At 44.9% G+C, this 25888-nt stretch overlaps 1 protein-coding gene across 1 annotated transcript in view; it reads left to right on the forward strand.

Moving 5' to 3' along the window:
* The first annotated feature begins 450 nt into the window (after positions 1–450).
* SH3BP4 (SH3 domain binding protein 4) overlaps positions 451–25888 on the forward strand; it is a 64917-nt gene continuing 39479 nt past the window's right edge. Inside the window, exon 1 of the mRNA XM_077272366.1 lies at positions 451–602. The gene's annotated coding sequence lies outside the window, so the exon portion shown is untranslated. The remainder of the gene's footprint in view (positions 603–25888) is intronic.

Raw genomic sequence — 25888 nt, forward strand, 5'->3', positions numbered from 1 at the left:
CGAGCTGAAAACGCGCGTGTGAACGACCTGGCTGCACATTGGGCATAGCCCAACATGGCCGGGGTCAGTCATCAAAAGTGACACTTGTAAACCTTATAAAATGACATTATTCGTCAGCGAATCAGAGATGCCGAATCTGAGTTTACTACGGTTTTCCAATGTGTTTGTAAAAAATATTGTCTATCAGTGATTTTCTGATAAGCTCTCAAGAAAAAAATAAAAAGGCAAATTGGCTTCTCTGCCCTGTGTCACAGCATGAAAACACTGTCCTGTGATCAGGAGAATCATTGTGGTTATTTTGTGCTACAACATATGTTTTTTTTCCTTTCCTGCCTGCTCCTAGTATCAGCACAGACCTCCAGACTTGCAACCTGACCCCGAAGCATCAGGATTCCTGGGACAGATTGTATCTGCTCTGCAGGAGTTAATCAGGATCCCAGGCTCCCCCACTCTGGCCCCTCCCCGGGGCGGGGTCACGGCCAGCTCCTCCCACTCCTCTAAGCAGCTGGGACCTGAGAACACAGACAGCGGCGGCGGCGGCGGAGCAGAGGCATGGGGCTGCGGTGACCCCGGACTAGGAGGACCCCCGGTGTAACGGAGAGGTGAGCGCCCCCTGTTCGCAGTACATAGCCCTGCAGCATAGTGCTGGCCATGTTATCTGCTTGCAGCTGTCGTGCATATGTCGTTGCTACCTTGTGTATCTCTCTAATTGCCCCTCTCTGGGGTGTTAACGCTCTGAGGATTGTGTGTGTGACATGTTATACGAAGCAGAGCCGAGTTTGTCATTTGATGCAACTCCTTACAGCTGCCTCTATGTAGGGCTGCAAGTGACAAACACAGCTCTGCTACATCTGTAATGGATAGAGTAGGTTCCCACAACTTGATCACGGAGGGGCATACATTTATAATGTTTTTTTCTTGCATTGAAGAACCCCCCCCCCCCCCCTCAGATAGCTGACAACAGAGAACAATACATTGCATTGAACTGCATAGCAGATGCTGATCATGCTTCCACTTGTGGTTCCTCTATCCCTTTAAGGCCTGTCAAAGATCTGGCACCTTGGAAGTTGTATGAGGGAAGTATCCGGCAGGCTCATGCCATAGGAATGTCATTGTGATTCCTCCCATATGTAGATACCTTGGGGGCAGAAAGTGGCGGTTCTGAAGTGTGCTGGTGGCGGATGTCCACAAAACACGTCCTGCAGGAACTTCGCTGGTGCTCCCTACAGAAGTCATCCAGAAAGTCAGCCGGTCACTTCCACAGAGGAAATGCATGTCCTTCTATCCAAGACGCTCCTGATTAATGCCCCAGCTCATTGTAAGCAGTCCTCTGACCCCTCAGCTAACGACCACTAACCGCTAAGATTAGCGCCCTCTCCGTAATGGTCACTCTCCCCGCATTGTCCTTCCATTATCGCCTCCTCGGCTGCAGGTTCAGGATCATTCTGGTTGCAGTTGGATTATCCGTGTTCTGTAGAAGGTCCCGTACACGGTGGACCGAGCCTACAACTCCTCTACTGGTACCTGAGTCTTACAACCAGTAATGATAATGTGGGAACATAAGTAAGAAAGATAAAAAGTACTGGTAATGTAGCCATTAAGCTGGCCACAAAACTTCAATAACTGTCATCCAACTTCCTTTCTGACGTCCCCATACACGGACGCTCAGCGTGTCTGTATTATCAATGGGAAGAGGAAAGTAAGTGGCTGCCAGACTCCTTTTGGTGGTAACACATTGATTTATTCCACATCGTCATCACTGTCCCCATTGGGGCTCACAGTCTACATTCCCTATCAGTATCTCCTCTGATGACAGAACATTGGACATGTTGAGTTTCATTATGGCCGATCGTTCCTTCCCCCAATATCACCTATTGGGGGAAAGTTGGCACAACCTCAATTACATGTTAGCCGGCTTCTTCTGCAGATTCAGCTGATTTTTCTCTTAAGCTGCATTTCACACATTTAGTATTTGGTCAGTATTTTACATTGGTATTTGTAAACCAAAATGAGGAGTGGAAAAGTATAATAGAGACTCGTCACTACTTCTGTATTTATCCCCCACTCCTGGTTTTGGCTACAAATACTGAGCATGCGAATGTGACCTTAGGGCTCATTCAGACATCAGTGATTTTTCTCATATGCTAAACAAAAAGTTCTGAGTTTCATCAGTGGTTTTGATCAGTATCTTGTCAGAGTTTGAGGTTTTTTTATGGATGTTTCTCAAGCTTCTCCTATCAATCTGTGAAAAAGATGGCACAGGGATGGCATCAAAGTGCTGTCCACAATTTTTTATTTTATTTTCCACTGATACATAGACTTGCATTGGCAAGTTTGAGCAGACGCTCCCATCAATATCGGACAAGACTCCATACTTCTTTGAGGACCACTTGGTCTGAGGAAAAATTAGGACACGTGAATTACCCCCATAGACTGATAGGTGCGAGTGTTCTCTTTGGAAAACACAGAACTGGTACGAGAGAAACTGACAACTAAGAGTATGTGTCCACGTGCCGGATTAGGTTACTTTCACATTAGCGTCATGCACTGCACGTCGCTATGCGACATTGCGGCGCACCGACGCTAGCAGTGAAAGTGCCGCACAACAGGGGCAGCGGATGCTGTTTTTCAACGCATCCGCTGCCCCATTGTGAGGTGCGGAGAGGAGGGGGCGGAGTTCCGGCCGCGCATGCGCGTTCGGAAATACTGCAGACGACGCACCAAAAAACGTTACATGCAACGTTTTTTGGTGGCGACGGTCCGACGCAACCGTCGCACGACGGTTGCGACGTGTGGCAATGCGTCGCTAATGCAAGTCAATGGAGAAAAAACGCATCCTGCAAGCACTTTTGCAGGAAGCGTTTTTTCTACAAAACGACGCATAGCGACGTGCAGTGCACAACGCTAGTGTGAAAGTAGCCTTAGCTGCGGATTGAACGCTGCGTACAGCTGCAGCGTTCAACCCGCGGCGTCCAGATGTTACAGCATAGATGAAATCCCGTCTCCACTATGCGTGCAAACACGCACCCGGCGGTCCTGCGTTTCCGTACATGCGGTGCGTCTTATTAGAACTCAGCATGTCTGTTTACCTTGCGGCGACGCTCAGTCGCCGAAAGGTAAATCACAGGGCCCTATGTATGGGGTGCGGAGATTCCGGATGTGTGCAATGAACACATCCGGAATCGCCGCACGTACAGAAGGGGACGGCGCTTTGGGCGAAGCGGGTTTTCCGCTCCATCCAAAGCGCCGTGATTACGGACCGTGGACACGCACCCTAATTGTGCTGTTGATCTAAGTTCAGACAAGCAGTGAATTTATTGATCTAGTCAACTAGTTATGTCTGCTGATTGCAGTCAGAACAGAATCTCAGTACAGCTCCATGCTCTCATGCGCTGTTTCTGTGCACTAGTCAGCTCTGTGTGTAATATATATATATACGGTATGTGTATATATATATATATATATATATATATATATATATATATATATATATATATATATATATTATAATATTTTATTATATTATGTTCTTCACATGGATCTGAGGTCCACAGACTACAGTGAGTGTGCAGTCCATCGTGCACATAGACCTGGTGCATCTTGTATGTCCCAATCAGTGTGGTTCGTCAGATTTCGATTTGGGCTGTTGTGTTTTTTTTATAGAATGAATGGCACTGCAACCCCAAAAAAAGTAACTTTGTTTCATTGGACAACCCCTTTATCACCTATCCCTCAGAGGCAGTGTGTGTCATAAGTGTGGCTCATTTGGACAAGACTGATTTGGTAATCGCTCCGCAGGGGGTTTCTATTGTTGCCCTGACAGTGTCAGCAGAATACAGGCCACCACACACCTGCCTCATCCCTGGGCAGCCACAGTCATAGATCAGAGGAGTCTTCATTCCTCTACTTTGGAATATGTGATATACGTTTAATAGAGCGCATTAATACATTACACATTGTGCCTTTTTGCATAATAATGGAGATGCAAAATGTCATTTACCCGTGGCAGCACTCCGAACTTTCCATACTGGTTTGAACATGATCTTTGCTTATACTGGTGTTTTGCTGGAGGCCCTAAATGTAAAAAGAAAATCGGATTTCCTTATTTCCTTTCTGCGCTATCTGTCATTATTTGTATACTAGATGGTGGCCCGATTCTAACGCATCAGGTATTCTAGAATATGTATGTAGTTTATTTATGAAGATTTTAGAATAATACATTGAATACACAGGATTCGGTTTCGCTTGGCAAAACAATAAACGCACAAGATACATACCTTCTGCTGACCCGTCACGTCCTACGAGGTAATCCATCTGAAGGGGTTAAAATAATTTACAAGCAGGAGCCCTGCAAATGCAGCTGTGCTCGTGCTTGTAATTCCCCGGCGAATGAAGGAAATGTAGGTCATTGACCTACATTTCCTTCAGTCGCGGTGATGCGCCCCTGCTGGATGTTCTCATGAACTGCAGCCTGGGAACTTTTTCCCACGCTCCAGGTCATATGAGGACATCCACCAGGGGGCGCATCACCGCGACTGAAGGAAATGTAGGTCAATGACCTACATTTCCTTCATTCGCCGGGGAATTACAAGCACGAGCACAGCTGCATTTGCAGGGCTCCTGCTTGTAAATTATTTTAACCCCTTCAGATGGATTACCTCGTAGGACGTGACGGGTCAGCAGAAGGTATGTATCTTGTGCGTTTATTGTTTTGCCAAGCGAGGGTCTGCAAATGGATTGAGAGAGCAATAAAATATTAAAACAACCGCTGTGTTTATTTCATTCAAATACTTTTAAATCGTGTGTGTGTGTGTGTGTGTGTGTGTGTGTTTTTTAACCCTTTCAAACAATTGGATTAATAATGGATAGGTGTCATAATTGACGCCTCTCCATTATTAATCTGGCTTAATGTCACCTTACAATAGCAAGGTGGCATTAACCCTTCATTACCCCATATCCCACCGCTACGCGGGAGTGGGAAGAGAGTGGCCAAGTGCCAGAATAGGCGCATCTTCCAGATGTGCCTTTTCTGGGGTGGCTGGGGGCAGATGTTTTTAGCCACGGGGGGGCCAATAACCATGGACCCTCTCCTGGCTATTAATATCTGCCGTCAGTCACTGGCTTTACCACTCTGGCGGAGAAAATTGCGCAGGAGCCCACGCCAATTTTTTCCGCCATTTAACCCTTTATTTTAGCAGCTACAGCGCCCAAATTTTGCATACACACACTACTAACATTAGTAGTGTGGAATATGCAAAAAAAAAGGGAATATGAGATGGTTTACTGTATGTAAACCATGTCTCATATCCTGTCGGGTTTAGGCAGGAGAAATGAAAAGCCGGCAATTGAATTACCGACTTTTCACTAACACCGCTGCGTATTTCTCGCAAGTCACACTTGCTGGTCCGTGTGGAATCCGTATTTTTCTCGCCCCCATATACTTTCATTGGCGTATTATTTGCGCAATACGCTGACAAACGCAGCATGCTGCGATTTTGTACGGCCGTAGAACGCCATATATTATGGATCCGTAATATACGGCTGATAGGACGAGACCCATTGAGAAGCATTGTGCCGTATGTTATGCGAGTTTTACGCACGTAGTTTCTGCACTCTTACGTCCGTAAAACTCGCATGTGTGACGGCGGCCTTAGCAAAGCGTGGTTCAAATCCCGTGCCAATTCGCGGCCGGACTGCGCCTGTCGCTGATTGTTCGCGGCCTGCCATGTAGTATATAACAGCCCACGTAGTATATAGCACAGCCCGCGGCGTATATAGCACAGCCACGTAGCATATAGCACAGCCCACGTAGCGTATAGCACAGTCCACGTAGCGTATAGCACAGGCCACGTAGCGTATAGCACAGGCCACGTAGCGTATAGCACAGGCCACGTAGCGTATAGCACAGGCCACGTAGCGTATAGCACAGGCCACGTAGCGTATAGCACAGGCCACGTAGCGTATAGCACAGGCCACGTAGCGTATAGCACAGGCCACGTAGCGTATAGCACAGGCCACGTAGCGTATTGCCCAGGCCACGTAGTGTATAGCACAGCCCACGCAGTATATAGCAATGTGGGCATCATATCCCTGTTAAAAAAAAAAGAATTAAAATAAAAAAAAGTTATATACTCACCTTCTGTTGGCCCTGGATCCAGGCGAAGCGGTTACCGACACTCCTCGCGCGCTCCGGTCCCAAGAGTGCATTGCGGTCTCGCGAGATGACGTAGCAGTCGCGAGACCGCAATGCATGGAGCGGTCACCGGAGCGTCGCGAGGAGCGGGAAAGGCCGGTTCTGGATCCGAGGGGCCGACGGACGGTGAGTATATAACGATTTTTTATTATTTTTAACATTAGATCTTTTAACTATTGATGCCACATAGGCAGCATCAATAGTAAAAAGTTGGTCACACAGGGTTAATAGCAGCATTAACGGAGTGCGACCAATGAATATCCGTGACAGACAGACAGACGGAAGTGACCCTTAGACAATTATGTAGTAGATCTGCATTTTTTGGTTTGTTAAAAACCCTCTCTAAAAAGTGCAATTTGAACCCAGTCTTGCCTTACTATACATAAACCACATACTTAGCATAAAAGGCTAGATCTGCTGAATTTGGAGATTAAGGGTATGTGCACACGTTGCGGAATGTTGTGCAGATTTTTCTGCACTTATTTTGGTAAATCCGCAGTAAGTCTGCACTGCGGATTTATTGTGGAATTACCGCGGATTTACCACGTTTTTTTCGCAGGTTTCTTGCGGATTCCACCTTTGGTTTTAAACTTGCAGATTCCTATTGTGGATCAGGTGTAAACTGCTGCGGAATCCGCACAAAGAATTGACATGCTGCGGAATAAACAATGCGGCGTTTCCGCCCGTTTTTTTTTCTGCAGCATGTGCACTGTGGATTTTGTTTTCCATAGGTTTACATGTTACTGTAAACTCATGGAAAACTGCTGCGAATCCGCAGCAGCCAATACGCTGCAAAATCTGCAGCGTGTGCACATAGCCTAAGCGTACATTTATATGTGTTGATCTTTGCACTGTGGTTCCCCATAAAATCCTCATGTGCCAGGCTGGTCTCCCCATGTGGACATTGACCGTTCTTGCTCCCCCCACCCTTTTTTTTTTTAAATTACCGGGATCCTTGAAATCCTATTTATTTTTTAGTAAAATATAAATGAAGCATAAGGCTATATTCAGACAGTTGTGTTTTGAGCGGATCTGCTCCGAAAACTGCCTTCAACATCTTTTGAAAGACTTTCATTTCAATGGTACTGTACTGTAAAGCGCAGCTGAAAATGTTTATAAAAAAAAAAAAGCTGAAGAAATACGTGTGAGCATAGCCTTACTGCCAAGAGTTTTGCCTGTAGGAAAAAAACACAACATGGGAGGATAGCCATAATCCTCTGTACTTTTCACATGTTAATTTATTTATTTTATTTTATTTTTTAGCCTCAGGTTTTGAAAACTTGTGGCAAAACACAGAAGTTCAAATCGCTTCTATTAGGTGGATTCTTCTGAGAATTTTCCTTAAAATTGACACAGTCAAAAGGAATAAAAAAAAAATTGCTTTTAAAAGCTCTTTAAATGGAATTGGTCAATAGGATCAACCCTCCTAGGTCAGTATGGGCACGCAAGTTATGGGAAGTTGAAGAAAATGATACCTTGGTATTTCCAATATGATGTCTTAGTCTCGAAAAATCCATATTTTCTTAATATGTAAGTGAGCTGTTAAGCTCTATGGGTCGGACACTAATCTCTCTGAGAATCTGCCTCCAGAGCCTATTTAAAATAAAAAGTGGTGCTACCAGCGTGAAACATGTAATGACTGACTGTCTGATCTACATGTCTCACATTGGTAATGCCCCCTTTAATGTAACCTAAACCCTGGAGGCAGATTCTCAGGGAGAGCTATGTACAGCCCATAGATCTTAACAGCTCATTTATATGTTTAAGAGAAATGTGGATTACTCTGAAATACACTGATACTGTGATATGATGTTTTATCATTTTATTTAGTCTTCTGTGACCTACATGCCCATATAGACTGCTTAGGAGGATTGATCCCACTGACAGATTCGCTTGTAAGGGTATGTGCACGCGACATATTTTCAAGTAGATCCGTTCCGTAACCCGCCTGAAAAAGGGTTAATAAAGAAGCATAATAATGAAAATATTCACTGCTATATAAAAACGACTTGCTGTGCGTATGTTCAGTCTTTTGAGCTTCTTTTAACCACTTCACGTTTCCTAAGGCACAAAGCTATTAAAAGACATGACCTGACTATTCTTCAGGCAGCTCATGCTTACAAAACTGTGTACATAATGGAAAAAAAAACTTCTAGCTGCAAAAAAGACAGAAAAGACGCTTCAGGAAAAACATTGTCATAATTTTCCTGAAGAATCTTCTGCTTGAAAAGCTTGATGGTATACTGATGTCTGAAAGATGTCATACCCACATATATTGTTTTTTTTTCAGGAGTTTTGGAGCATAATCTCTACAACTCTCCAATCAAAACGCGTGTTTTTTTTTTTTTTAAACTGCTCATGTTTTTTGCGTTGAGAACTCAGCAAAACACCATTGGGGATATACAGCTCTGACAATAATTAAGAGACCACTGCAAAAATTTTTAGTTTCTCTGATTTTTCTCTTTATTGGTATATTTTTGAGTAAATTGTTCTTTTATTCTATAAACTACTGACAACATGTCTCCGAAGTTCCAAGCAATACATTTTCTATTTATTTTCTGAAAATGAGAAATAGTCAAAATAACAAAAAAATGCATTGCTTGCAGACCTCAAATAATGCAAAGAAAACAAGTTCATAATCATTTAGAAACAACAATACTAATGTTTTTGCTCAGGAAGAGTTCAGAAATCAATATTTTGTGGAATAACCATGATTTTTAATCACAGCTTTCATGCGTCTTGGCATGCTTTCCACCAGTCTTTCACACTGCTTTTGGGTGACCTTATGAAACTCTTGGTACATAAATTTAAGCAGTTCTTGTTTGTTTGATGGCTTGTAACTATCCATCTTCCTCTTGATTATATTCCAGAAGTTTTCAATGGGGTTCAGGTCTGGAGATTGGGCTGGCCATGACAGGGATTTGATGTGGTGGTCCTTCATCCACACCTTGATTAACCTAGCTGTGTGGCATGGTATATTGTCCTGCTGGAAAACTAGTCCTCAGAGTTGGGGAACATTGCCTGAGCAGAAGGAATCAACTGTTTTTCACTTGGACACTGTGTACTTATGCAGCGTCCAACCCGCAACGTCCAGATGTTACAGAATAGTGTATAGGATTTCAAGAAATCCCATGTTCACTATGCGTCCACAAGACGCCCATGGATCACCCATGGAGATGGACATGTGGCGCATCTCTCCAGACCGCAGCATGTCAATTTCACCTATAGCATTTTTCAGACACAGTGAATCTGCATGGTTCAGTGATCACATGCGGATTCCCCTGCGTTCATTAGACTGCAGCGCTTTGGATGCAGCAAAGATGCGCTGTTACTTCTGGGCCATGTGCACCCGGCCTAATAGAAACATGTCACCGCTTCTGCATTTTTTTTTCACCCATTCCTGGTTTTGGCTTACAAATACTGAGGTAAAATACTGAACATGTGAAAGTGGCCTTGGGGTATGTTCCGATTGAAAAATTTGTCTTTAATACCTGAAAAAGCCTCTGTCTGGACATAGCCTGTCTTACCATTGCCGTTATTCTTGTATTTTGTGGGGGGACAGAAGCTTTATGGTGTTTCTTCCCTTTGTTAATAGGCCATAAAGTTGTCTTTCTAGGTTATAAAAGCCTTGGTTGTATATTTACTGCTCATGTAATTCTGCTAAATTTAATTGCCTACTTTTACTATGCTAATTTCCCAAACCTGCGGGACATGAGAAACATGGACGCTCCTGGCAATGCAAAACCTGATCCACACCTGTATACCTGGCTCAGCGGAGCAGGTTCTTCCATGAAGGAGTTAGTAGTATGATGGCTGGTGTGACATGCTGCAGACACAGGAGCCTGGTACAGTGAGGCTCGTTTGTGGTAGGTGGCAGCAGCTTTGTTACCTCACATCTTCTCTTGGCCGCCCTGTTTGCCTAAATGAGGCTCGCGGAGCTTGAAAGGGGAGACAACAAGCGGATGTCAGGATAGCGCTGAAGTATCCATGGTAATGTGTGCAGGGCTCGGGTTAGTGAAGTGCTGGGCTCTCTGGAGGCTTTTATAAGGGCAAATTCACATCCATTGTCCCAGCTGCTCTGAGACTGTACAATACGTGGCCTGCAGCTGTACGTGGATTAACCCTTTCAGTGTATGGCAGCATAACAGTGTTACCCGAGGTTAGGGCGATTATTATTTATGTAATGATGACAGCAGTCTGGTGCCAGAACTGTGCTGTGTTGTGCGACAGCCATTCTCCTCCCGTCGTTTGCAAATAAACCTTTTTGCCACGTCTCCAAGGGTGACATGTGAGCTGAGTACCTGTGGGAGTGGAGTGTATCTGTGAGGGACATGGGTACTAGACAGGAAGCGATCATTTTTCTATCGATGGGAATCTTGAGTAATTTAGTGTATGCATATAATTATAATTTTGTTAAGTGCCGTATCTTAAGTCTATACTGACAACCATTTTATTTAGTTTTGGTAGTTGAACTCGTTGCTTGACGTACTGAAGATATCAGCCATAGGCCGGGGTCACACTTGCGAGTGTGATGCAAGAAGCTCTCGCAAGTTTCTCGCATCAATACCCACCACTGCCACCGGCACTTGGGACCAGAGTGTGCGGCTGCATGTATTTCTATGCAGCTGAATGCTCCGGTCCCGAGTGTCGGCGGCAGTGCCGGGTATTGAGGCGAGAGACTCGTGCAAGTTTCTCGTATCACACTTGCAAGTGTGACCCCGGCCTTGAATGGGTTATCCAGGTTTGGCATTCTCACTGACTGCAGGCTTATGAATCTGTCTTCACACCACTCACACAGTGTTCGCTGTCAGGATTCTCTGGGAGCAGGCGGTCATGTGACCGCATGTATTCAATTAGTATACTTCTGGCCACTTCTAGACATGTCCCGCCTTGCTCAATTCACTTGTATTGCTTAAGGCCATGCACCTCTAGTCGGCATGTGACCACATCTATGCAAATCTCATACTTGCAATAATGCGCCTGCCCACTTCCTACACTGGAGGATCTTGGGAGCACTCAGTGTGTGCGCTGAGGATTCACAAGTCTTGGACAACCCCTTTAAGACCTCCATACATATTAGCCTAACATCAGTCAAACCAGCTGATATCAAAAAGTTCAGACATTCTAATGTGTATGTCGGGAGATCCAATTTCAGACCACCAATCCATTTGTTCTCTAGAGATAAGTCGCCTTTCAAGAGATGTCTAGCGGGGGCTCTCTCATAGGAGACAGTACTCCTGTCGGGGAGAGTTGGCCGACAACCATGTAAGGTCTATGGGGAAACTTAAGCTGTTTTTCCATCCGCTGCTGTCTTCTGCACTAATGACCTCCATTGTTCTACTCCGTTATAAAAACAGATTTAAAAAAAAAAAAGCGAAATCCATCACATGATTCCTCCCAAGGACACCCAATGTGTCTTGACTATAGTCGAGTTTCTGGATAATGTCCCACCTTTTGCCAGATCTGTAATAGTGTTTTGGATGCGCAAGTGAATAGCAAGTTTAACTTTTCATCAGCCCTGAACTGTCCGCTTGTTTTTTTTTGTTTTTTTTTCCCCTTCATATGAAATGAACTACCCTAAAGTATGTGCAGACTTAACGTATGTGCTGACCTTTTATTCCCAAAAGTGTGATGATTAGCAGGAGCACTCATTTGACTTAATGTATGGCTGTGTTCACACTTCTGTTTGTGAAGAAACACCGTATGCACTACCAGAATAGGTGCCCTAGTAGGGTCCCACACCGTATATGTAGAAGAAAATAGACTAGGCACTCAACTTATGCAGAACTTTTTGTGGTTTAATGTAGTCAACAAATAAACGTTTCGGCCACAGTAAAAGGCCTTCTTCAGTAATGGTTAGTACCAGAAGAAGATAATAACATAGGTGAACGTGGTTATATAACATAGGCACGATAACAGCAGTGTCTGGGCAGGAGTATAAGGTCCCAACCGGAGTAACCGGTGTGTAGTAGAGACCCAGAAATTGACAACGTGCCGGCGTGTCTGGCAGGGATGCGGTATCCACCGCTTGTCAGCTGACATTCAGTGGATACCATGTCCCTGCCAGACACGCCTACGTTCACCTACGTTATCATCTTCTGGTACTAACTGTTACTGAAGAAGGCCTTTTACTATGGCCGAAACGTTTATTTGTTGACTACATTAAACCACAAAAAGTTCTGCATAAGTTGAGTGCCTAGTCTATTTTCTTTCACACTTCTGTTTAGACTTCTTTTTGTACTTTTTAGGAACAGACAATTGGAATTTTGTCTGAAATGGATCCATTGTATTACTGGCGCAAATGGAAACAGAGGGACCTCATTGATTATTACAGCCTCCTTTAAATATGTGTTTTTAGCCGATTCATCAAGATTGACATTGCATATGTCAGTGTTAATTAAGGGGCTCTCTGGCGTTCAATTCACCTAATTCATTAAGAGGCACATGCAACTTAATGAATTGAGTGCATCTTACAAGTGGCGTGCGCCATTGCCAAAAATGTTACTCCAGTTAGAAGCGGAGTAAGTTACACCACTAAAATGACTTAACTTTTCTAACTCTAACCATCTCTCCAACCTATCACTAACAACTGGTGTTTTCCCCTCAAGCATTAAACATGCCTCAATCACACCTATCCTCAAAAAGCCCTCTCTTGACCCATCCTCTGTATCTAGCTATCGCCCTATATCACTTCTCCCCTATGCCTGAAAACTACTGGAACAACACGTCCATCTTGAACTGTCCTCCCATCTATCTTCCTGCTCCCTTTTTGACCGCTTACAATCAGGCTTCCGGTCACACCACTTCACTGAAACTGCCCTAACTAAGGTCTATCCTCCTGGACCTGTCCTCTGCCTTTGACACAGTGGACCATTCCCTATTACTACAGACCCTCTCATCCCTTGGCATCACAGACTTGGCCCTATCCTGGATCTCGTCATACCTAACTCACCGAACATTCACCGTCTCCCATTCAGACACCACCTCCTCACCTCGCCCCCTATCTGTCGGAGTCCAGCAAGGTTCAGTTCTAGGGCCCCTGCTCTTCTCCATTTACACTTTTGGCCTGGGACAGCTGATAAAATCTCACGGTTTTCAGTATCATCTCTATGCTGATGACACACAGATCTACATCTCTGGACCAGATATCACCACCCTACTAAGCAGAATCCCTCAATTTCTATCTGCTATTTCATCCTTCTTCTCTAGATTTCTGAAACTTAACATGGACAAAACAGAATTCATTGTCTTTCCCCCATCTCACGCGACCCCTCCCCAACGAACCTATCCATTAAAGTAAACGGCTGTCCACTCTCCCCAGTCCCACAAGCTCGCTGTCTCGGGGTAATCCTTGACACTGATCTCTCCTTCAAACCGCATATCCAAGCCCTTTCCACTTCCTGCTGCCTTCAACTCAAAAATATTTCATGGATCCGTACGTTCCTAAACCAAGAATCTGCAAAAACCCTAGTCCATGCCCTCATCATCTCCCTCCTTGACTACTGTGGCCTCCCCTCTAACACTCTCGCACCCCTCCAATCTATTCTAAACTCTGCTGCCCAACTAATCCACCTGTCCCCCCCTATTCCCCGGCCTCTCCCCTCTTTCAATCCCTTCACTGGCTCCCCATTACCCAGAGTCTCCAGTACAAAAGCCTAACCATGACATACAAAGCCATCCACAACCTGTCTCCTGCATACATCTGTGACCTCGTCTCCCGGTACTTTCCTGCACGCAACCTCCGATCCTCACAAGATCTCCTTCTCTACTCCCCTCTTATCTCCTCTTCCCACAATCGCATACAAGATTTCTCTCGCGCATCACCCCTACTCTGGAACTCTCTACCACAACATACCAGACTCTCACCTACCATCAAAACCTTCAAAAAGAACCTGAAGATCTACCTCTTCCGGCAAGCCTACAACCTGCAGTAACCACCGATCGACCAAACCATTGCACGACCAGCTCTATCCTTACCTACTGTATCCTCACCCATCCCTTGTAGATTGTGAGCCCTCGCGGGCAGGGTCCTTTCTCCTCCTGTACCAGTTGTGACTTGTATTGTTCAAGATTATTGTACCTGTTTTTATGTATACCCCTCCTCACATGTAAAGCGCCATGGAATAAATGGCGCTATAATAATAAATAATACTAATAATAATAACTTTTCATGAATTTTGATAGGTGGGTGGGATAAAAGTGAAAACGCCAGAACTCAAAACTTCTCAGTTGCTCAAAGATTTTGCAATGAAGGTGTTTTGTACGAGAACTGTAATGTAAACGTCTTAATGAATCAGGCCCTGAAAGGTCTGCATGATGGACCCCCATAATAATCAGTGGGATGTCTCTGCTTCCGTCTGTTTTACATGGCAAATGTACAGGCGTATTTTCCTATGGAGGCATTGCTTCTAGGGAGGAAAATCTCTGTACAGTCATGGCCAAAAGTTTTGAGAATGACACCAAAATTATATTTTCACATGATCTGCTGCCCTCTGGTTTTTATTAGTGTTTGTCTGATGTTCTGATGTTTATATCACATACAGAAATATAATTGCAATCATATTATGAGTACCAATAGGTTATATTGACAGTTAGAATGAGTTAATGCAGCAAGTCAATATTTGCAGTGTTGACCCTTCTTCTTCATGACCTCTGCAATTCTCCCTGGCATGCTCTCAATCAACTTCTGGACAAAATCCTGACTGATAGCAGTCCATTCTTGCATAATCAATGCTTGCATTTTGCCAGAATTTGTTGGTTTTTGTTTGTCCACCCGTCTCTTGATGATTGACCACAAGTTCTCAATGGGATTAAGATCTGGGGAGTTTCCAGGCCATGGACCCAAAATCTCTATGTTTTGTTCCATGAGCCATTTAGTTATCACCTTTGCTTTATGGCAAGGTGCTCCATCATGCTGGAAAAGGCATTGTTGGGCGCCAAACTGCTCGTGAACGTTTGGGAGAAGTTGCTCTTGGAGGACATTCTGGTACCATTCTTTATTCATGGCTGTGTTTTTAGGCAAGACTGTGAGTGAGCCGATTCCCTTGGCTGAGAAGCAACCCCACACATGAATGGTTTCAGGATGCTTTACAGTTGGCATGAGACAAGACTGGTGGTAGCGCTCACCTCTTCTTCTCCGAATAAGCTGTTTTCCAGATGTCCCAAACAATCGAAAAGGGGATTCACCAGAGAAAATGACTTTGTCCTCAGTCCTCAGCAGTCCACTCCCTGTACCTTTTGCAGAATATCAGTCGGTCCCTGATATTTTTTTCTGGAGAGAAGTGGCTTCTTTGCTGCCCTCCTTGAAACCAGGCCTTGCTCAAAGAGTCTCCGCCTCACAGTGCATGCAGAAGCACTCACACCAGCCTGCTGCCATTCCTGAGCAAGCTCGGCACTGCTGGTAGTCCGATCCCGCAGCTGAAACAGTTTTAAGATACGGTCCTGGCGCTTGCTGGTCTTTCTTGGGCGCCCTGGAGCCTTTTTGACAACAATGGAAGCGCTCTCCTTGAAGTTCTTGATGATGCGATAGATTGTTGACTGAGGTGAAATCTTTGTAGCTGCGATACTCTTCCCTGTTAGGCCATTTTTGTGCAGTGCAATGATGGCTGCACGTGTTTCTTTAAGGTACCTTCACACTAAACGATATCGCTAGCGATCCGTGACGTTGCAGCGTCCTGGCTAGCGATATCGTTTAGTTTGACACGCAGCAGCGATCAGGATCCTGCTGTGATATCGCTGGTCGTTGAACAAAGTTCAGAACTTTATTTGGTCGTCAGACCGGCGTGTATCGTCGTGTTTGACACCAAAAGCAACGATACCAGCGATGTTTTACACTGGTAACCAGGGTAAACATCGGGTTACTAAGCGCAGGGCCGCGCTTAGTAACCCGATGTTTACCCTGGTTACCAGTGTAAAATGTAAAAAAAACAAACAGTACATACTCACCTTCGCGTCCCCCGGCGTCCGCTTCCCACACTGACTGAGCGCCGTAAAGTGAAAGTGAAAGTACAGCACAGCGGTGACGTCACCGCTCTGCTGTTAGGGCCGGCGCTCAGTCAGTGCAGGAAGCGGACGCCGGGGGACGCGAATGTAAGTATGTACTGTTTGGTTTTTTTACATTTTACGCTGGTAACCAGGGTAAACATCGGGTTACTAAGCGCGGCCCTGCGCTTAGTAACCCGATGTTTACCCTGGTTACCCGGGAACCTCGGCATCGTTGGTCGCTGGAGAGCGGTCTGTGTGACAGCTCTCCAGCGATCAAACAGCGACGCTGCAGCGATCGGCATCGTTGTCGCTATCGCCGCAGCGTCGCTTAATGTGAAGGTACCTTTAGAGATAACCATGGTTAACTGAAGAGAAACAATGATACCAAGCACCAGCCTCCTTTTAAAGTGTCAAGTGATGTCATTCTTACTTAATCATGACTGATTGATCGCCAACCCTGTCCTCATCAACACCCACACCTGTGTTAATGGATCAATCACTAAAACGATGTTAGCTGCTCCTTTTAAGGCAGGACTGCAATGATGTTGAAATGTGTTTTGGGGGTTAAAGTTCATTTTTTGGGCAAATATTGACTTTGCAAGTACAGTAATTGGTGTTAAGCTGATCACTCTGACATTCAGGAGTATATGCAAATTGCCATTAGAAAAAATGAAGCAGTAGACTTTGGAAAAATTAATATTTGTCTCATTCTCAAAATTTTTGTCCATGACTGTACATAAGACATGCCATAAGTTGTATGGCTTTTTACTAGTGGGTCGCACGCCTCTGATCACTGCAGTGCCAGGTCCACGCCTGCCTCACCTGTGTATATGGATCCTAATGAATAAGAGCTTGAGCATTGGTGCCTCTCAGTAGAAATTTTACTGTTGGAGGGTTTAGGTAAATAAATTATAGGCATGTTTGTGCACAAACTTAGTAAATTGACACACAACTGAAAGGGTTTCCTTTTTTTTTCTTTTTTTTTTGTTCTCCACTCTTTCCACTTGTATAGCAAAAGGGTATATCTCCAACTGTGGTATCCTTATGTTACCAGTCTGCTTGTTTGGATGACAGCCTTTCACACCAGGCAGCTGGTAAAGACATATGTTTTATGTCAAAATTGTAGATGACTGTCTTTAATCAAAAACCTTTAATCTCCGTGCAATGCTGGATACAGTGATTAAGGGTACCGTCACACAGTGAAATTTTCATCGCTACGACGGCACGATTCGTGACGTTCTAGCGATATCGTTACGATATCGCTGTGTCTGACACGCTACTGCGATCAGACATCACGCTGAGAATCGTACGTCGTAGCAGATCGATTGGAACTTTCTTTCGTCGCTTGATCACCCGCTGACATCGCTGGATCATTGTGTGTGACACCGATCCAGCGATGTGTTCGCTTGTAACCAGGGTAAACATCGGGTAACTAAGCGCAGGGCCGCGCTTAGTAACCCGATGTTTACCCTGGTTACCAGCGTAAACGTAAAAAAAACAGACAGTACATACTTACATTCCGGTGTCAGTCCTCCGGCGTCTCAGCTTCTCTGCACTGTGAGCGCCTGCCGGCCGGAAAGCGAGCACAGCGGTGATGTCACCGCTCTGCTTTCCGGCTATGGTGCTTACACAGTGCAGAGAAGCACAGCGCCGGGGACAGACACCGGAATGTAAGTATGTACTGTTTGTTTTTTTTACGTTTACGCTGGTAACCAGGGTAAACATCGGGTTACTAAGCGCGGCCCTGCGCTTAGTAACCTGATGTTTACCCTGGTTACCCGGGGACTTCGGCATCGCTCCAGCGCCGTGATTGCAAAGTGTGACCGCAGTCTACGACGCTGGAGTGATAATCATACGACGCTGCGACGTCACGGATCGTGCCGTCGTAGCGATGAAAATGGCACTGTGTGACGGTACCCTTAGAATAACTGTGCTGCCCTGTTTCAGATTAGTTTGCCTTGTCTCTTATCTCCTCAACCAGTGTTTGTGGAATGTCTTTAGTCTACTTCATTCTTTTTAGGCTTTTACTGAGCCATTGTTTCATTACATCTCTATTTATTTATGGAATTTATTTTTCTCCATGTAGGCAACTAACATGAATGTTAGGTAAGGCTACGTTCACATTTGCGGTGTGCGCCGCAGCGTCGCCGCCGCAACGCACAGCGCAAATGTGAACACATGCACAACGCAGCTTTTTGCGCCGCATGCGTCCTTTTTTTCATTGATTTTGGACGCAGCAAAAATGCAACTTGCTGCGTCCTCCGCGACCCGACGCGGGCGCCGCAGGGACGCATGCGGCGCAAAAAGCAAGTGCACCGCATGTCCATGCGCCCCCATGTTAAATATAGGGGCGCATGATGCATGCGGCGCCGCTGCGGCGCCCGCCGCTGCGGCGGGCGCCGCTAATGTGAACGTAGCCTTAATGAGATTCTAGGAAATGCCCATACTATTGTTTTAACTTTGGTAAATCTTTTCTTTCCAGACTTATGGTCAGCATGGGTCTACCCGTCAGTGACATTCTCTACCATTGAGGAAGTCGGTAGTTTGTCTGCCACATTGGTCTGTTTATACAGCCCACAAATAACTTATTGTTTTCTAAATTATATGGGCGGTTGCAGTCAGCCCATATCATAAAGTCCATCTATAGAGATTATTGTATTCACTGAGAAGAATCATGGGCCAGGACTGTGACCTTGGATAGAGGCTCATGCTGGGCAAGGACTTCAAGTGATCCGCAGTCCTGGCCTTTGAACCACTTGGGGAATTGTTAGAAGTGAGACGATAAAGTTTAGGATCCCAAATAATTATTTAGAAGTACTTAGAAGTGTTCATTGACCAAAGTACCTGTAAGGCCACGTTCACGCTTTTGGTATTTTACATCTGTATTTGTAAGCCAAAATTGGGAGTGAAACAATCAGGGGAAAAGTATAATAGAGACACGACACCACTTCTGTTATTTATCACCCACTCCTGGTTTTGTCTTACAAATACTGATGTAAAATACTGACCAAATACTGAACTTGTGAATGTGGCCCAACACTGAAAATGTGGACACCATAAGTGGTAAGGAAGAATAGCTGCCGCTATCTTTTTTTTTTTTTTTTTTTTTTTTAATTCATCAATGTCATGTGAGATAAGCAACATATATTTTCTTTCTTCTGCTCTCCCACCTCAACACAAATCAGACAAGTGCATGTAAATAGCCAACTTCTGCACCCATCCGTTATGTGAGCGAGCACACAGAGTCCATCGCGTCACCAATTTGTAGATGTTACTGGCTTGATTTTTCATACCACCGTGTTTTCAGTCATTGTGCGCTTCGTGCACCCAACGGACAGCACACTGACCAATAATAGTCTATGGGACACAGCATTGCAGCATGCACTAGTTTGGTCTAGTTTGCAGAACAGCGCATGCACCAGAAGGCAACTTCTGCATCCGTATGTGATACAGATGAGCACACAGAGCATATCCCGTTTGCATCCTGCAGACGTGACTATCCTTTTTTTTTTTTTTTTTTTTTTTTCATACGGTTGTATGAACTCGACCCGAGGCTACATTTGTTATTATCAATGAGCTGTTTTTTTGTTTTTTGTTTTTTAAATGAACAGCACATAAACATAGTTTCTTTGATCCATTCATACATCCATGAACGAAACAGATCCATGTGTGTCAGATCTGTGAAATCCAGAGCATTCTGATCTGTTTTGCAGATCTGACTCAGCCATTAAAGTAAACCTGTCCTAAATGGAAGACATGCTTTGCAAAGAGTCAATGGATAAAAAAAAGTTTAGTTTACTTCCATTCTATAAAAAAAGTGTATGAGACACAAACATAGATGTAAAACTGAAAAATGGAAGTCACTTATTGGATTCAAAAATGGAAGCGATTGTGTAAATGTAGCAATAACAATCCACACACACTACATGTGTAATGTGTAAAAGTTTGCATGAGGGGCACAATCCACATAGTCAAATTGTGACTGTGTGCACCATCTCTGGTGGGTCAGATGGTGCAAACTTTGCTAAATGGCACATTAATAGTGTGCTGGTCCATGATACTGAAGGGGGCACAGAACACAACAAAAATATTGGTTGCTTCCACTGGTCGTGTGAATTAAACAAGCCCAGAGACTCCGAATACTTCCCGTAAGGCTGCATTCACACATCCTTGTAAAACAGACCATTTTTCTCTCACGTATTCCATATAGCCTCCACGTTGCATCGGTTTATAAAAATTGAAAGAGGGGAAACTGTGTGAACTTACTATTATTATTTTTTTATTTTTTTTTTTCAAATCCATTACCCCTTTTCAATGGATTAGTGAAAATGGATGAAAACAAGAGGCCGACATTTTTCTTCAGTTCTCCATCTGTGTTTGATCTGTGTTTAACAGATGGTCACAGACGTTAATGGCCAGATCTGATCCGCAGATCAGATGAGAATAGCACTTGCTCTGAGCCTTGCGTCCCGGAGACATGGATCTATTTTTAAGACTGATGTGTGTATGTGTCAGTGTGGTGTCCAAGAAAAAACATCCGGCACATAAACGTGTTCAACCGATGTGTGAATCTAGCCCAAAATAGAAAATATGGAGTATCCTAGAGTGGTCCGTTTGTTTGGTTTTATTTCTCTGAAATTTTTAGGAGGACCGTTAACAGCAGGTTACCATTCCTGTGAAAAAGGTCAGTATTTCATAAGATTGGCATTAAAGTATGCGTGATTTTTCTAATTGAATCCTGTAAAAAGAAAACCTTCCGTTCCTCCATATAGTTTTTGGTTCTCTTTGGCCACTATGCTCGGGATCCATGTGGCGCTTACCCTAATGCCACTCTTGGTTTTCACTCTTCAGACCTATCTGGTCACTTTACATCTACAACTCTTATCATTTCAACTGCACGTCCTTCCTTTCAGGTATAAGTCTTCCATTTGCTCCTTTGCTTCATTTCTACCCATCTTCTGTTGGTTTCATGTGTTTTGTGCAGTAATACACCATATATGATCTCAGGCATTTCCCTCTGTGTCTAGTAGCTGGCTGGATGTGTTGCTTGGAGAATGATTGTCGTTTGTCCAGGCAGTGTGGGATCCTGGGAGGAGAGGGTGCGGGTTCTCCGCTTTCTTTTTTTATGAAAGGGTTAAGGCCTATTTTGGTGCCCTCTCCTCTCAGAGCCTTCATCCTCTTGCTGCTTCCGAAAAAGTTAACCCTTTGTTTGGCAGTGTTTTTGTTTTGTTTGTTTTTTACACTGCCAGCTACTTACCAGTCGGAGGATAAGCCATTTCAGTTCCTCTGTACTCGTGCTGTTTATTCGGAGAGATTCTTGGCTTTGTTCATTGTAAACATGTATTGTGCCAGGCATTTTTGAGTCTTGCTTGCCCTTTGCCAACCGCTTGTAAAAGCAATGAGTGTATAACTGAAACTAGGCTCTCAGCAACGAGTATTACCTTTGTAATAATCTCTTTTTATGTTCTCATCTAAATGATGCATAACAGGTTTTTATGTGTCTTCCATTGTTATTATTGATATAAAAACTAATGTATATAATTTGGTATATTTTGTCCTCTCTCGGCTGGCATTTCTTTTCCAATGCCTTGAATCTACTCGAATAGAACTGAGCTGCAATGACGGGCATAGCAACTACCAACAGTGCAGAGCTGTGCCCTGTAGTCGGCCAGCTTTTGGAAGTCTCAGCCCACTGATCTGATTTTAATGTCCTTTCTAATTAAGTTTAATATTTGCCAAGTTTTTAGAGGTATTTCCCCATTCTCTGACCACAGCAGCAATCCGACCACCCTGTCCCATCATGTCGGAAAGCATCATTGTGCAATGTCCATGCACTTTAATGAAAGTGCCCAATATTAATATTTAGGTAGTCCAATACCTATTTGAGTTATTAGTATCACTGAATTAAATGTTTTCACAATTCACCATAATTTCTTTGGTCACCTAACGGATTGTAATTATATTTGTGTAGTATGAATAACATCCAAAATGGGTGACTTCTCGCTGAAATTTACTATCTCTGCCTTTAAAAAAAAAAAAAAAAAAAAGTGGTCCCCTAATAGCACTCTTGTAAAATACCAAAATCAAATTGTACTCCTCCTCTCCAGGTCGAGTGCCTGCCCTCTGCCAGGGTTTGTCTCAGTGTTTTGGCTGCAGTGGTGACATAATTTTGACGACTCGCATCACCACTGCAGCCAATCGCTGAGCTTCACAACTTTGACAAAGTAGATGGCACAATCCGTTGAGCTCAGTGATGTAAGCTGTCAACATGACATCTCAACTGCAGCTAAAGCACTGAGACAGAAGCCTCAACAAAAAGCAGGTTTTGCACCTGGGGAGGGTAACTATCATCTGAAATTACTTTATTTTTCCATATTAATTATATTTTACATGACTTCAATAATTTCAGTATGGGCTCATAGACTTTCTATTGAGCCCCTCCAATGATGTGCGTGCAATGAGAAGTGAGTGCATCCGATCAGCATTATGAGCGATCGGTGGAGATCTCTGCTCCTGGACCCCAAAAATTAATTAAAGAATGAATGGCCTTTAGGCACAATTCATCTGGCACATGGCAGAATAAAACAATATTTCTTTTTTTTTTTACAGATATGCTTTCATTACTGCAGGAAACATGTTATCCACCCTTATAGAGAAAAATTAGGTCCACTTGCACTGAACTTGTAATGGGCTTGAGCGTTCCTAGGAGTGCTTGTTTCCGAAAATAAATGCTAGTGTAAACAAGCCACAAATCATCCGACAAACAAGTGCTTGCTTAAAAATCATTGTTCTGTGTAAACAAAACGTGCTGCCGAGAACAATGCTACTCTGTACGCAGATGACCATTATATTACCGATAGCCTTGAGACAAGGTGACCACACTTGAATGAACATATATACTGTATATGTGCTTACTTGGTGTTGAAAAATAAATATTTAACACATACTACTGAGCATTTGAGCTTTCAAGTAATCTTCTCTTTACACTGATCCAGTAAGCAAAAAACAGATTCTTCTTTTCAAATACGAGAAAAACGGGTGGCTATTTAACTGATCCTTTTTCGATAGTCTTGAATGTAAAAAAAAAATAAAAAAACAAAAAAAAATGGATCCAGTTGAAATTGGCTTTTTTTTTCAGGCAGGTCAAGTTGTCAAACGGTTGCATGCTGGTTCAATTCTAAAGGGTAGGATTACTGGACATGTTAAATGACTTCTGTGTAACCGAACAGCTGTTCAGCCCCACGGGTGGTGTAGTGTAAATCCACCAGTAATGTGAACCCAGCGTGGTCTAAAAATAAAACAAAACAAATCTATTTGAGGTGTATGGACACCTTTTTAAGCCTGGCTTTCTACATCTAATAAGCTCAGTGTCCAGCATTCTGTCGCATTTTTTTTTCATTCCGAATACATGTAAAGAAACTGTATGGTTCTGTATTTGTTTTTACAGTTGCGTGTTTAATCCTATTAAGATTCATGTCACTTGCTCAGGGCCTGTGTCATAAAAATCCCAAAATGCAGTCATGTGCATGATCGCTTCCTGTTGACTTTAAACAGAAAACATTGATGCACCCCTGAGAGCAGTGATTGGCTACAGCGGTCACTTATGTCAACATGGTATCGGCAGTACAAGTAAAGAACCCCATAAACAGTAGATAAGTTTTCAGTTTTGACAGTATGGGGGAACTCTCAAGTTTCTCCCAATAGGTAATGTTGGCGGAGAAAGGATCCAACCTGTTGAATTTCAAGAGCTCATCCTTTTGTTTTGCACACAGAGAGGACGTTGCCAGAGGAATCTGGCAGCAGGTCTCTGAGGACACAGGAACGCTTTGCTCGGACAAGAGTTTTGTTTATGGAGATTTTAAGAAGTATCTAATGTGTATGTTTAAAGATCCATGCCATGCTGCAGGCTTTCAGTCATACAGGCATGCCTGGAGCAATTAAAGGCACGGCTCACAGAACTGTTGGCTTTGGCGGCCCGGCGCCTTGATTGGCGGCCCTGACGCGCGGCGCCTTGATTGGCGGCCCTGACGCGCGGCGCCTTGATTGGCGGCCCCTTGATTGGCGGCCCTGATGCGCGGCCCCTTGATTGGCGGCCCTGACGCGCAGCGCCTTGATTGGCGGCCCTGACGCACGGCCCCTTGATTGGCGGCCCTGACGCGCGGCCCCTTGATTGGCGGCCCTGACGCGCGGCGCCTTGATTGGCGGCCCTAACGCGCGGCGCCTTGATTGGCGGCCCCTTGATTGGCGGCCCTGATGCGCGGCCCCTTGATTGGCGGCCCTGACGCGCAGCGCCTTGATTGGCGGCCCCTTGATTGGCGGCCCTGACGCGCGGTGCCTTGATTGGCGGCGCCTTGATTGGCGGCGCCTTGATTGGTGGCCCTGACACGCGGCGCCTTGATTGGTGGCCCTGACACGCGGCGCCTTGATTGGCGGCCCTGACGCACGGCGCCTTGATTGGCGGCCTTGATTGGCGGCCCTGACGCGCGGCGCCTTGATTGGCGGCCCTGACGCACGGCGCCTTGATTGGCGGCCCTGACGCGCGGCGCCTTGATTGGCGGCCCTGACGCGCGGCGCCTTGATTGGCGGCCCTGACGCGCGGCGCCTTGATTGGCGGCGCCTTGATTGGCGGCCCTGACGCGCGGCGCCTTGATTGGCGGCCCTGACGCGCGGCGCCTTGATTGGCGGCCCTGACGCGCGGCGCCTTGATTGGCGGCCCTGACGCGCGGCGCCTTGATTGGCGGCCCTGACGCGCGGCGCCTTGATTGGCGGCCCTGACGCGCGGCGCCTTGATTGGCGGCCCTGACGCGCGGCGCCTTGATTGGCGGCCCTGACGCGCGGCGCCTTGATTGGCGGCCCTGACGCGCGGCGCCTTGATTGGCGGCCCTGACGCGCGGCGCCTTGATTGGCGGCCCTGACGCGCGGCGCCTTGATTGGCGGCCCTGACGCGCGGCGCCTTGATTGGCGGCCCTGACGCGCGGCGCCTTGATTGGCGGCCCTGACGCGCGGCGCCTTGATTGGCCATGTGACTTGTGTGCAAGTTGGTTGTTTTATATACAGTAAAAGCAAAGCTATAGTTGCACAACAGCAAGTCGCAGACAAGCTTCACAGTTAGCTATTGCCTTATTCACAAACATCTGCAGTCCCCAGGTGAGATTCAACATCACACTTGTTTCTGTGAAAAAGTATTCTCACAGAAATGTTTTGAGGCTGCCTGCAATGTACAGGCATATGGTGAGCTTAGGCTGTAACCAGAGGTCTGATGTCGCAGAGCAGTATAGGTGCAGATGCATGGAGCACCTTACTACTACAACATCATTAGACCTTATTACAGCAGCATCAATGAAAGGTTGTCCACCTTTTGGAATTTGTTTTATTTTTTATTTACAGGATTTGTATTTCCCTTCACCGTCAACTTTTGATGTGGTCATAATTCAGTGGAGAGGAGCTCAAAAAAAGTGTTATAAAGGCAAACTGTGCAAAATTTATAATGAAGCACAATTACAAGAAGAAGAAAAATTCAGCCCAAATGCCATGCATTTAATTTTAAGATCTAAAAATATAAAGCTAATATTGTCCTGAAGGGTGTACAACCCCTTTAACACTTTCATGCCATTTGCATATACAGTGCCTACAAGTAGTATTCAACCCCCTGCAGATTTAGCAGGTTTACACATTTGGAATTAACTTGGCATTCAGAATGTTATTTCTTTG

The sequence above is a fragment of the Ranitomeya variabilis genome, chromosome 7, assembly GCF_051348905.1.
Source record: "Ranitomeya variabilis isolate aRanVar5 chromosome 7, aRanVar5.hap1, whole genome shotgun sequence".
Taxonomy (NCBI): Eukaryota; Metazoa; Chordata; class Amphibia; order Anura; family Dendrobatidae; genus Ranitomeya; species Ranitomeya variabilis.